General features: G+C 38.7%; 1 protein-coding gene across 18 annotated transcripts in view; it reads left to right on the forward strand.

Annotated features, from left to right (window-relative positions):
- Nucleotides 1-13,529, forward strand: part of ENOX1 (ecto-NOX disulfide-thiol exchanger 1) — a 616,720-nt gene that overhangs the window by 294,227 nt on the left and 308,964 nt on the right. For all 18 annotated transcript variants that reach the window (XM_074387775.1, XM_074387776.1, XM_039473378.2 and 15 more), the window contains one exon: nt 7,356-7,499. The gene's annotated coding sequence lies outside the window, so the exon portion shown is untranslated. The remainder of the gene's footprint in view (nt 1-7,355; nt 7,500-13,529) is intronic.

Here is a 13,529-nt window from a genome sequence, read left to right on the forward strand (position 1 = left end):
CCATTTTGGGCTCTTTTCAGGATGAACTACAGGAATAAATACTAGCTAGAAGTTTATGGTTGATAATGGTTTGGATGTTTGTCCCCTCCAAATCTCATGTTGAAATTTGATTCCCAGTGTTGGAGGGAGGGCCTGGTAGGAGGTGATGGGATCATGGGGCTGGATCCCTCATGAATGGTTTAGTACCATCCTGTTTGTGATAGGTGAGTTATCAATAAGTCCATGCAAGATCTGATTGTTTGAAGGAGTCTTGGATGTATGCCTTTTCTCTCTTGCCCCTGCTCTCATCATGTAATGGACCTGCTCCTATTTGTCTTCCACCATGGTAAGCTTTTTGAGGCTGCACCAGAAGCAGATACCAGCACCATGCTTCCTATATAGGCTGCAGAACTGTGAGCCAAAATAAATTTTTCCTTATGAATTACCCAACCTCAGGTATTTCTTTATAGCCATGTAAGAATGAACTGACACAATGGTAGTGCATAAATTGTGATGTCATGAGTTGCAATGAATGGAAAACAGTGTTGACAGGTTTTCAGTGAAAGGGATAAATAAGGGTACTCTATTTTTACTGCAGGCTCACTCTTAGTGCATTTGTGCTGCTATACCAAAACACCATAGATGAAGTAATTTATAAAGAATAAAAATTTGTTTGCTTACGGTTCTGGGGGCTGAAAACTTCAAGATAAATGCACTGGAAGGTTCAGTTTTCTGGAAAGGGAAGCTGTCTTCTAAGATAGTTCTTCTGGATGGGAGGAACTCTTCGCCCTCATATGGCAGAAGGCAGAACACCAATTATCTGAATGTTGTGTGAAACATTTTTTAATAAGGGCCTGATTCTCATTTACCTGGGAGGAGTACTCATGACCTCGTCACCTCCTAAAAGACCAATTTCTCGTGGTAAAACCCCATCTCTACTAAAATACAAAAAATTAGCTGGGTGTGGTGGCATGCACCTGTAGTCCTAGCTACTCGGGAGGCTGGGGCAGAGGAATCACTTGAACCTGGGAGGCAGAGGTTGCAGTGAGCTGAGATCACACCACTGCACTTCATCCTGGTAACAGAGCAAGACTCTGTCTCAAAAAAGAAAAAAAAAAAAAAAGACCAACGTCAATAGTATCACATTGGCAACACCTGATTTTCGAAGGGGACACATTCCAACAACAGTATTCCACCCTGGCCCCTCTCCCAAATTTGTGTCCTCTCACATCCAAAATACATTGATTCCATCCTAGTAGCCCAATCTAAACTTGTTCTAGCATCAACTCAAAGTCTAAAATCTAGAGTCTCATCTAAATCTCATATGGTTGAGACTCAAGCCACAATTCTTCTCAAGGCAAATTGCTCTCCTGCTATGAACCTGTGAAGTTAAACAAGTCATATGCTTGTAAAATATTAATACAATGGTGGGGCTAGGCACAATGGTTAATGCCTGTAATCACAGCACTTTGGGAGGCCAAGGCAGGTAGATCACTTGAGACCAGGATTTTGAGACCAGCCTGGCTAACATGATGTAACCCTGTCTCTACCAAAAATTTAGCTGGTGTGGTGGCAGGAACCTGTAATCTCAACTACTTGAGAGGCTGAGGCAGGAGAATTGCTTGAACTTAGAGGTGGAGGTTGCAGTGAGCTCACATCCTGCCACTGCATTCCAGCTTCGGTGACAGAGTGAGATTCTGTCTCAAAAATAAAGTAAAATACAGTGGTGGGACAGACATAGGATAGACATTTCCATTCCAAAAGGGAGAAATAATAGCAAAGAAAGGGGTAACAAGTCCCAAGTAAGTCTAAAACCCAACAAGGTAAACAACATTAAATCTTAAGACTTGAAAGTAGTCTTTTACTTCATGTCTTGCCTTCAAGAGATACTGGGGTAGGTTGGATCTCCAAGGCTCCAGGAGACCCTTCTATGACAACTTTGTTGAGCACAGCCCATGAAGCAGCTCTCACAGGTTGGAGTTCAGCCCTTGTAGTTCTCTCAGGCTGGAGTTGCATGCTGTGGCGCTACAATAATGAGGGACCTGCCCCCCTGGCTACACTAAGGATTGCCATACTGGGGTGTCTCTGCAGTGGCTCTGACCCCACAGTCCTACAAGTTATTGAGTTAGTGAATGCTCTCTGCCATAGCCTTGCCTCTGTGGCAAGCAGGTCCCTGCCTCAGTCCCAAGGCTGCCTGAGACATCCTTTGAAATCTAGGTGGAAGTAGCCATGCCTCCACAGCTCTTGCACTCTGTAAGCTTCAGAACTACCACCGCATGAAGGCTGCCGAGGTTTAACAGCTACAGCTGGGTTCACTCAAACCACAACTGGGGAGGCTGAGGAATGCTGTGCCAGAATGTGGGGAACAGGGCCTTGAGATTGCCCTGGGCAGTGAGCCCCCAGATACCCCGGGCACCCTGGGCCCCTTCCTCAAAACCATTCTGCCCTCAAAGCCCTAGCACTCTGGGCCCGTGATGGGAGCGGCAGCCTCAAAGATCTTCGAAATGTGTTTAGGGCCATTGGTCCATTGTCTTGATGAATAGCACTTAGCTTCCTTCTATCCATACTCATCTCCTAACCAAACAGTCACTTGGTCATGCCCTTGGTTTTCTCTTCTAAATGCACTTTTTAAAATTCTCCACATGGCCAAGCTAAAAATTTCCCAAATTCTCACAATTTGGGATAATGGAAAATTCAGAATTTACTCTACCAAATATTCTAGTTAATTGCTTTTAAGTTCTGCATTCCACAAAGTCCTAGGACAGGACAGAATTCAGCATAATTCTTTGCCAATTTATAAAAAGGATGGCCCTTCCTTCAGGTTTCACTACCTTGTTCCTCATGTCCGTCTGAGATCTCAACAGAATAACCTTCATTGTTCGTATTTATACCAACATTCTGTTCACAACCACTTAAGGCATCTATAGGAAAGTCAGACTTTCTCTAGAGCCTCCTGCTTCTTCTTAGCCTGCAGCAGAGTTGCCCTTAATGTTCTGTTCATGATGGTAGAGGCTTTATCCAGCATTTACCCATTACCATTCCAGCTTCTACCCATTACCCAATTCCAACGCTGTTTCTACATTTTTAGGTATTTATTATAGCATTATTCCCTTCCTCAGGTTCCAATTTCTGTCTTTATTTGTCATTTCTATAACAAATACCATTGATTAGGTAATTTATTAAAGAATAGAAATTTATTTTCTCACAGTCCTAGAGGCTGGAAAGTTCAAGATGAAGGCACCAGAAGATTCAATTGTCTGTGGTGCAGGCTGCTCTCCACTTCCAAGATAGTTTATCTGGAGGGGAGGAATGCTGTGTTTGCACATGGTGGAAGGCAGAAGGACCACCTACCTGAATGCTGTGTGAAGCCTCTTTTATAAGGGTCTTAATCACTTTCATGAGGGAGGCAATTCTCATGGCCTAATCATGTCTTAATGGCTCTACCTCTTCATACTATCACTTTGGCAACACCTGACACATTCAAACCCTAGCACTCTCTTTAATTAGTCCTTCTAGGGCTCGGAAACAGGGAGGGTGTAGAGGAATTCAAGCCACTGTGGGCTTTTAGCCCCTCTATTCAGTACAATATTGTATGGGTCTGGCAAGGACAAAGTAGTGTTCTCAGTGAGCCCTTGCAAAATGAATGTATTCAGAGGAACTATATGTTAAATCCATAAATGATGAGATTCCTGACAAGCTTCTTTTGAATTAAAATACTGAGTATGGGGGAAATACAAATGCTTATTAGTGCAATAAGACAATATTTCTAAATGAACATTGCAAATCAAACAGTCTTTGTTTCTATTGCTCCTAGGGAATTATAGCCATCATCATTTTGTGGCTCTGTGCTTGTAAAAGTACAGTACATTTTTTCATTATACTTTCCAGAGTAAAAGGGCATATGGTTTCTGTCCAGAGTGACAGACATGTTTTCTTGAACAATGCCAAGGAAAGGTCACACTGGAGATCTGAGTCTCAAACCCTGTGATTTAAATTTGAGGCTAAGTTTAAAATTGGCATGTATAGAGCTTGCCAAGCTCCATTAAAAGCCATGGTGTCATTTTGGATTACAGTTGAATAGAACAGGATCCTGTGGGATCATGTACCTCTCTTGGTAACAATACATTGATTTTCTTTGTACTATTACCTGGCTGTGTTGTTAGGTTCAATATCTACTTTCACACCAAACCCTGTAAAATAATGTCTAATTTCATGAAGCTGTTTTTTTCTTTTCTTTTCTTTCTTTTTTTTTTTTTTTTGGTCAACTAAGCTATGGAAAACCTATTTTTTTCTAAAGTGTATAATATTCTGGCTTTTCAGTTATAATAGAAGAATTTCTGTAAATGCCTAATCATGTCTGTTTGTTTAGTTATAGTTGATCTTAAATGCTGCCTTCCTCACTGAGGTCTTCTTGATTCCATTAATCCCCAAAAGAGAGGATCTCCAACTCCACTGAAGCTTCAGAGCACATTTTCTATCACTGATATCACCCATGATCTGTTATACAATAGTACTAATCTTTCCTAACCCTTTTTTTTTTTTTTTTTTTTTTTTTTAGATGTAGTCTTGCTTTTTTGCCCATGCTGGAGCACAATGGCATGATCTCAGCTCACTGCAACCTCCACCTGTAGGGTTCAAGCAATTCTCCCTGCCTCAGCCTCCCACGTAGCTGGGATTATGGGCATGTACCACCACACCTGGCTAATTTTTGTAATTAGTAGAGATGGGGTTTCACCATGTTGGCCAGGCTGGTCGAACCCCTGACCTCAGTGATCTGCCTGTCTCAGCCTCCCAAGTGCTAAGATTACAGGCATGAGCCATCATTCCGGCTAATTTTTGTATTTAGTAGACATGGGGTTTCACCATGTTGGCTAGGCTGATCTCAAACTCCCGACCTCAAGTGATCTGCCTGCTTTGGCCTCCCAAAGTGCTGGAATTATAGGCATGAACCACTGTGCTCAGCCAACATTTCCTAACTTTTGTTGACTTCTTACTGTATGCCACTCAGTGCACAAAGCACTTACTATGGCTTATTTTACTTAATCCTCAAACAGCCTTTGTGGGAAGTATATCCTGCAGATAAGGAGGCTAAGTTAAGGAGTTTGAGTACCTTGCCCAAGGTCATACATCCAGGAAGTAATGAAACAGGAACACCCGCAGACAGTTTGGTTTCAGACCCCATTATTACAAACACCTACTGGTACCACCTTGTTATGGTTTTTGACATCCTAGTTGTATCTTTCTACAAGACAGTAAGATTTTGACTAAAAGACTGTCTTGATTACTGCAGTGTTCCTGGAATTTCCAACTTATTGTTTGGCTCCTAAGTATCTAATAAATAGTGGCTGAATGAATGTTTGAAAATTTCCATTAGGATTTTATAGAAAAAGGGCCTACTAGTGTAGACATTTAATCTGAAAAAAAATTTTTTTGTTTTGTTTTTTGTTTTTTGAGACAGAGTCTCACTCTCTAGGCCAGGCTGGAGTGCAGTGGTGCAATCTTGGCTCACTGCAACCTATGCCTCCCAGGTTCAAGTGATTCTCAAGCCTCAGCCTGCTGAATACCTGGGATTGACAGGTGTGCACCACCACACCTGGCTAATTTTTGTATTTTTTGTAGAGACAGGTTTCACCACGTTGGCCAGGCTGGTCTTGAACTTCTGGCCTCAACTGATCTGCCTGCTGGCCTCCCAAAGTGTTGAGATTACAGGCATGAGCCACCGTGCCTGGCCTGAAAATTTGTTTTTGAATGGCATGTAGTAAACAGAATGCTAGTGTATGAGGTTGTAAGAAGAGTAGCTATTCATTTCACATTCCTCTCACTTAGTTTAGATCCATTGGTTCAAGTATTTTTTCCCCATTCTTTGTCACGCTCTCCTTTCTTCTTTGATGCAAAGATAAACTCTCTCTGTTTTCCTCTGTTTTTTCTTTTTTCTTCATGTAATAATTCTAGGATTTGGTTCTGGAACTTGAAAATACTATCAATCATTTCCTTTTGTTTCTTTATTCATGACTTAAGCTTCTGTGTCCAAAAATCCAATAAACTAAAAATTTTTTAAGTTATTCATGACCTTCCTGACTCCATCATTTTCTAGTCTATCTGAGGGACTTTTGGTCATGCAGTTGTAGCCATGAGCTGGAAGTTTCATGACAGACAAAAGTCTATGGCATCCAAAGCTATCATTTCAAGGGATGTGCAGAAGCATTTATTTGGTCAGCAGTGACCCTGGACACAGTGTGAGAGTGGGTACTGGGAGAGCTGGTGGAGGGTAATTTGGTGGGGGGGGGGCGGTCTCAGTGTTGGCACTGGAACCATCAGAAACAAATGTATAGATAGAGTTGGCTAAAAACGAGAATGGAATTCCAACTAGAGCCCTGGCTCTGTCACCCTCAGCCATTAAGGTGGATGTAGCCACAAAGAGATACAGTTATGTCACTCAGCGGTAGCCACAGAGGATGTGAGCTCTGTTCCTGATCAGCAAAACTAAGTGTTCTCATTCATTGGGACAGTAGAAGAACTGTGGGTCACATGAAGGAGCCAGAGAAAGATGAGAAATTTGCAGCGCTAGCCTTGATGTAGCCCCGCACACAGTCCTCACCAAACACAAGGGAGCTCCTCAGTTTCCATCAACATTCTCTCTTTGCATAAGGAAGAAAGGTTGGGAGAAAAAAATATACTGCTTAAAGCTGGGCATTTGTATTTATGTGGGCCTGACTGAATAAGACAATATTTAATATAAAACTAAAGCAAATTAGGCAACACAAGTTCTTAATTAATGAGTAAAATTTGAATTAATTTAGTATGTTGCATTGTTATCTGTCTCTTGTCAATTCAGTTTGTGAAATATTTGTCTAAATCACCAAGTCCACAGAGTGAGATGAGGGAAAGTACTTGCCCTGAGGCTTTAAGACTTTGATGGTTGCAGGTTCTAAGCCTGAGGTCAGCAATCTATGCATTGAGTTTTCTCATCTGTAAAATGGAGCCAATACTTTTCAATTGCAGGGCTATTCATATTAAAGATCTCAGATTTAAAAGCCACTTGCACAGTGCCTTATATCTGGTAGGCACTCAGTAAATACTGTCATTGCCCTTGTGTTCATACCCTGCCCACAGTTACTCAATCCCAGCCTAGTTAGATAAGAGGAAAAGCAGAAGTTTGCTTGGTTATAAATACTCCTGACCTTTAGAAACTTCTAAATGCAATATTGAAAGGTTACTGTCCCACCCTGCCATTTATGAATAAGAAGATTTGGGGTACAAAATTGATAGAAATTAATAACATCACACTGATAATACATACAGGTGATAATAATATCATTACAGGCAGTAATGGCACTTTAGACATTTCCTAATGATGTGCTTTTCTTTGCTTACAGAAGCCTCTGGTATGTCAGAACCACACTGTCTTCCATGGGACTTTCTTTGTGAACAGCATCCATTTAAAAGACTTTTATGAACACATCGTTTCAATCAAGTCCCCAAAGAATACACTTATCTTCTGAGCTGCTAGCAGTTTTAAGGTTTGTTAATTTTTTCATTTTTTTTAACTGAAGATACTAATTTTGAAGGATATTTTTAATGGAAAATATTTTCACTCTATTTCAGTTAGAACTCTGGGAGTAGATTTTAAACAGATTTTCATTTCTTAATCTCATTGAAATTTAGATATAAATGAAAATAAATGTCATACTTAATTGTGTATACTCTGTGGAATGTAACAAGGATATTAGAAATAAAATATACCCCATATTGGCTTACAACAAATTTTATTTTTGTGTTTATAAATTCTAACTGAATAGATTCAAACAATTTATACCAAGGGTCTACCTATATCAGATTTGGTTAAGTACTTTCAATTATTTAAGACCTTATGGGTAAATTATATTTTGAAACATTGAAAATCAAAACCGCATTTGTCAATATCAACTAGTATTATCATTTTTCAAATTGTAAAACTCAGTGGCCAGAATGTTTCAGTTAGTCCTACCAGAGGATATTCACCCTATGATTTATAAATGATAGAATAGGATTTGTTTGGGGTTTTGTGTGATGTGTGTATGTGTATTAACAGTTTGAAAAATTACTAAAAACGTTGTTGCTTACTCAAGGAAAAAGCTTGCTAGCAGAGCAGGCATTTCATTTTGGAAATACATGTTTGCAGTTGAGATAGTACCAAGTAAAACACTTTTATTTTGAAGGTACTTTCTGACAAAGACCTAACCAAAGGATAAATTCAGTCCATGCATCTTTCAAAGCTGGAAAAAGAAACAGGATGTAGGGTAAGGCTTGGTCCATTGAGTGGATGAAAACTAAATGAAGAGCAAAGGAGAAGGAACACAGTACTTTCTAGCATGACATATCTTTTCCCATAGGCATTTATTTCATTTGGAGGTACTTTTATTCTGTCCACGGTGACAAATGTTTTCTCCCTTAATAGCCCTTTACTGTGGTTTTACTTTTTTTTATTTCTTTTATTTCTACTAAGAATCAAAGTAGATTTTACAGTAGTGCTGGGCTAGGCTCCAGTTTTCCCACTGCACCCTTCGCTCTTGGGCCTCATGATTAACCCCCATTGAACAGTGAGGCAGGGGGTATTTACTAGGCTATGGGGCACATGGAAAGTTGTGCCTCCATCCTCAGCTCTCCAGCCTGTCAATTTGGTAGGATATCACAGTGTGTTGGAACCTAATAACTGTTTCCATAGAAACAGAAGTGCAGGGAAGGACGTGAGAAGTTATCTAAGTGCTTCTCCCTGGTATACAAGTAAGATTCTGCGTGAACTGTCTGAAACCAATAAAAGTCTATTTGTTTTCTTTTTTCTTTTTTGTTTTTGAAACAGAGTCTTGTTCTATTACCAAGTTGGAGTGCAGTGGTGCGATCTTGGCGTACTGCAACCTCCAACTCCCTGGTTCAAGTGATTCTCCTGCTGTGGGATTATAGGCATGTACCACCATGCCCAGCTAATTTTTGTATTTTTAGTAGAGACAAGGTTTCATCATGTTGGCCAGGATGGTCTCATTCTCTTGACCTCATGATCTGCCTCCCTGGCCTCCCAAAGTGATGGGAGTACAGACGTGAGCCACTGCACCTGGCCAACCTATTTGTTTTCAAACCTTCATACCCGGGGTCCAAGTTCCTTTTTTCTTAGTTTTTAAAATTTATTTATTTAATTTATTGTGGTTAAAGAAAACATACACATAAGACATGAAATCTACCCTTTAACAAATTTTTAAGTGCATACATTAGCGTTGTTAACTGTGCATGTTGTATAGCAAATCCTTACAATTTTTTCATCTTGAGTAACTAAAACTCTATACCTGTTGTAAAGCAACTCCCTGTTTCTCCTCCCTTCAGCTCTGGCAACTACGATTTTACCTTACTCTATAAGTTTGACTGCTTTAGGTACTTCATATGAATGAAATCATACAGTATTTGTCCTTCTGTGACTGGCATATTTCACTTAGCAGAATGACCTTAGCTTATCCAAGTTGTCACCGATGATAGGATTTCCTTGTTAGGCTTAATCATCTTCTGTTCTACATGTAGACCATGTTTACTCGTTCATTTGTCACAAGGCATTTAGGTTGTTTCTACATCTTAGCTATTGTGAATAATGCAGCAGTGAACTTGAGTGTGCACATATTTCTTTGATATGTACCCAGAAGTGAAGTTGCTGGATCATATGGTAGTTCTATTTTTAATTTGTGGAGGAATCTTCATACTGTATAGCAGAAGTACCATTTTGCATTCTCACCCTCAGTGTACAAGGGTTCCAGTTTCTCTATATCTTTACTAACACTTGTCTGTTTTTTTAAAATAATAACCATCTTAAGAGGTGTGAGGTGATGTTTCATTGTGGTTTTGATTTGCATTGATAATTAGTGATTCTGAGTATCATTTCATATATCTGTTGGCCATTGGTATGTCATCTTGGGATAAATGTCTATTGAAGTCCTTTGCCCATATTTAAATTGTATTATTTGGATATTTTGCAGTTGAGTTGTAGGAGTTTATTACATATTTAATATGTTAACCCCTTATCAGATATATGGTTTGCAAATTATTTTTCCATTCCATAAGTTGCCTTTTCATTCTATTGATTGCTTCCTTGGTTGCATAAAAGCTTTTTGATTTGATATAATTCTACTTGTCTATTTTTGTTTTGTTACCTGTGCTTTTCTTGTGATATCTAAGAAATCACAGCCAAGACCAAATGTTATAGAGCTTTTCCCCTGAGTTTTCATCTAGTAGTTGTGTAGTTTCAGATATTATATTTAATTATTTAATTCATTTTGGGTTTGTTTTGGTGTATGGTATAAAATAAGATCCAGTTCTGTTCTGTGGCATGTGGCTATATAGTTTTCTCAGCAGAATTTATTAAAGAAACTGTTCTTATACTTTTGTGGAGTCTTGGAACCCTTGTTGAAGTTAATTTGACCCTATATGTATGGGTTTATTTCTGGACTCTCCTGTTTCATTGGTCCATGTATCTGCCTTTATGTCAGTACCATGCCATTCTGACTACTGTAGCTTTTTATATTGTACAATTTTTTCATCTTTGTGATTGAAACTCTATATATAACATATAGAGAGTTTGTTGTCATGTTTTGACATCAGGAAGTATGAGCTTCAAATTCAACACCATATTGCTGCATGCAGCATACTACATACTGCTCTTGAATTTGGTTTGCTAGTATTTGTTGCTAGCAAAAAAAAAATTGCTAGTATTTTGTTGAGAATTTTTACACTTATATTCATTAGAGATATTGGCTTGTAGTTTTCTTGTGACATATTTAACTTTGGTATCAGGTGTATGCTAGCCTCATAAAATGAGTTAGGAAATGTTTCATCCTTTTCAATTTTTTAGAAGAGTTTGAAAAGGGTAAGCATTAATTCTTTTTTAAATGTTTGGTAGAATTATCTTGTGAAGCTATCTGATATGGGACTTATCTTTGTTGGAAGATTTCTAACTACTGACTCAATCTGCTTACCTGTTATGGGTCTGTTTAGGCTTTCTATGTTTTTCTTTATTTAGCCTTGGTAGGTTGTATGTTTCTAAAACTGTATTCATTTCATCTAGGTTTTTAATTTGTTGGCATATCATTGTTCATTATAGTCTCTCATAATCCTTTTTATTTCTGTAATATCAGTTGTAATGTCCCCTCTTTCATTTCTGATTTTGAATCTTTCTCAGGAAAGCCAGTATAATTTTTGACCTCATATCATGTTAATTTATTTCTTCTTCCATGGAATAAGAAAATTTATTGGTCAGAGTTCCCCTGTATCATCATAGTCTCAGTTCTTAAATCATCCTTTTTCTCTTTGGGAGAGATAAGCCCATTTTTAAAACTTTTCCTATAAATTTACATAATCCAAAATTTTAATTATCCTCACAGTTCTTTCCTGAGTCCCTTAAATCCCCTACATTTCGCTTAAGTTTAAGAGCCCAAATAGGTTGAAGGAGCATTAAAAATCATCTATTGATGTTTCTTCATCAGCACAGTATTGGCATTTTAGGTGGGACAGTTACAAGATTGTCCCATGCATGTTAGAATGTTTAGTAACTGGCTGGGCGCAATGGCTCATACCTGTGATCCCAGCACTTTGGGAGGCCAAGGCAGGGGATCACCTGAGGTCAGGAGTTCAAGACCAGCCTGGTCAACATGATGAAATCCCATCTCAACTAACAATACAAAAACAATTATCTGGGCATGGTGGCGGGCACCCGTAATCCCAGCTACTTCGGCAGATAGGTGGAGCTAGGAGTACCCCCTTTCTCTAACTCTGGGTACCATTCTCTTTCCACTCTATTGTACTCTTCTACTCTGAGCTTACATTTATTTTTTAGCTGCCTAGAAATACACTAACATACATATATGGAGGGATAGACTCTTTTGAAAAACCAGAAATTCTGGTTTGGTGTTTAAAGGAGATCATTGCCTTGGTATAGGAACATGGATGAGGGAAAGATAATGTTAGAATTCAGTACAGGAAAATGGCAGAGAGAGGACAGCTCTGGGGATGAGGAAACAGCCAAACTTGGACCTCAGAAAAGCGGTGGGGCTGATGCCACAAAGGTAGCATGTCAGTTACTGAGAGCAGAAGGGGTAGAAAACCTGAAATCTGCGAGAAGACTGAGAAAAGTTAAGTCATAAAATAGTATTTTTTTCACTTGCTTTTTGCGAAACACCATAGTTTCAGCTCTCTGCTCTAGGTCACAAGTTGCCTCAGAAATTCAAGGATCCATTTGTGGGGAGCTCAGCGCCCTGAATTACAGCCTAACCTCTCTCTCCCTTCAGTCCCAACCTCCTTGGCCTCACCTCCTGCTGGCTCCCTTAACATTTCTGCCTTCTGCCTCACTTACTGTTGCCAACACCCAGTTCCTTCTTTATGCATGTGAAGTATGGGGAAATGACTTGACACCTTTGGTTTTCTCCTGATTCCCCAAGGGCTCAAGTGCAATTATGAACTAAAAGGAGAGGACATAGAAACAATTGACCTTTGGGGAATTTCTCCTCCAAAAGCTTTGGGGAATTTTTCCCCCCAAAATGGCTCTGACCTCTTGAGGCTTTTACCATAATATATTATGAATACAGCCTCCCCACAAAAGTATACCAGGTTACTTAATAATCAAATGAGAAGAATTCATGAATTAACAACACAGTTTCTAGTAGGGGTATCTCAATTTTTATAGTGGGATTATACTTAATATCCACCTTAGCTTCCACAAAATACACACAGTAAGTACAGTGTTGAAAATGAGAACTGGACTTAAGGGTCCTTTTCTTTGATTTCTAGTAAAATGTGGAATACTACAAGGTAAGATGTATCATCTGTGAATAGGCTGTATTTATGGGGGTAGAAAAAATATCAAAAGACTTTCATTATGCTGTGTTATTTAATTATTTAAAGCTTTTTGAGTGAGTTCCTGAGTCAGGTTTTTTAAATATGGGGTTTTCCTGTCTTATCTTCTTTTGTGCATAGGACATCAAGTTATATTTGGCTTCTCAGAATTTCTCATTTCCTGAAATGCACTACTAGCTGTATAAACATAGCAGAATAAATATTAGCTTTATGAGAACACGTTCCTCTACTAGTTGAAAAATAGCATATAATAAAAAATACAAGGATGTAATATTGAAAATTATAGATCAATATGCCCTCTTATTGTGGGTGTATATCTAATCCTCATGCATGGAGTCTACTTTTTTAAGAAAAATGCACACTGTATAATACCACTTGCATCTGTGATTTATTTCTACCCCTCATATTTAATAATATATTTCAAATGACTCTTGCATTACTAGTGAAACATTTCAGGCTTATTTTCTACTGTGATTTAAAAAAAAAAAAAAAAAAAAACCTTTCTGGCTCCTTGCCATTAATTCTAAGAATTACACATGATCCAAAATTAATAAAATATTAGTAGGTTTCCTTCCTGCTGGAGTCACCCAGCATCCAATGAATGCGCTCCTTACAGATTATATTAGAAAATGTTTATTGGCAATTTTGAAAAAAAAGGAGTCTTTGTGAGAAGCTTAAAAAAGTAA

The sequence above is a fragment of the Saimiri boliviensis genome, chromosome 16 (genome assembly GCF_048565385.1).
Source record: "Saimiri boliviensis isolate mSaiBol1 chromosome 16, mSaiBol1.pri, whole genome shotgun sequence".
Classification (NCBI taxonomy): domain Eukaryota; kingdom Metazoa; phylum Chordata; class Mammalia; order Primates; family Cebidae; genus Saimiri; species Saimiri boliviensis.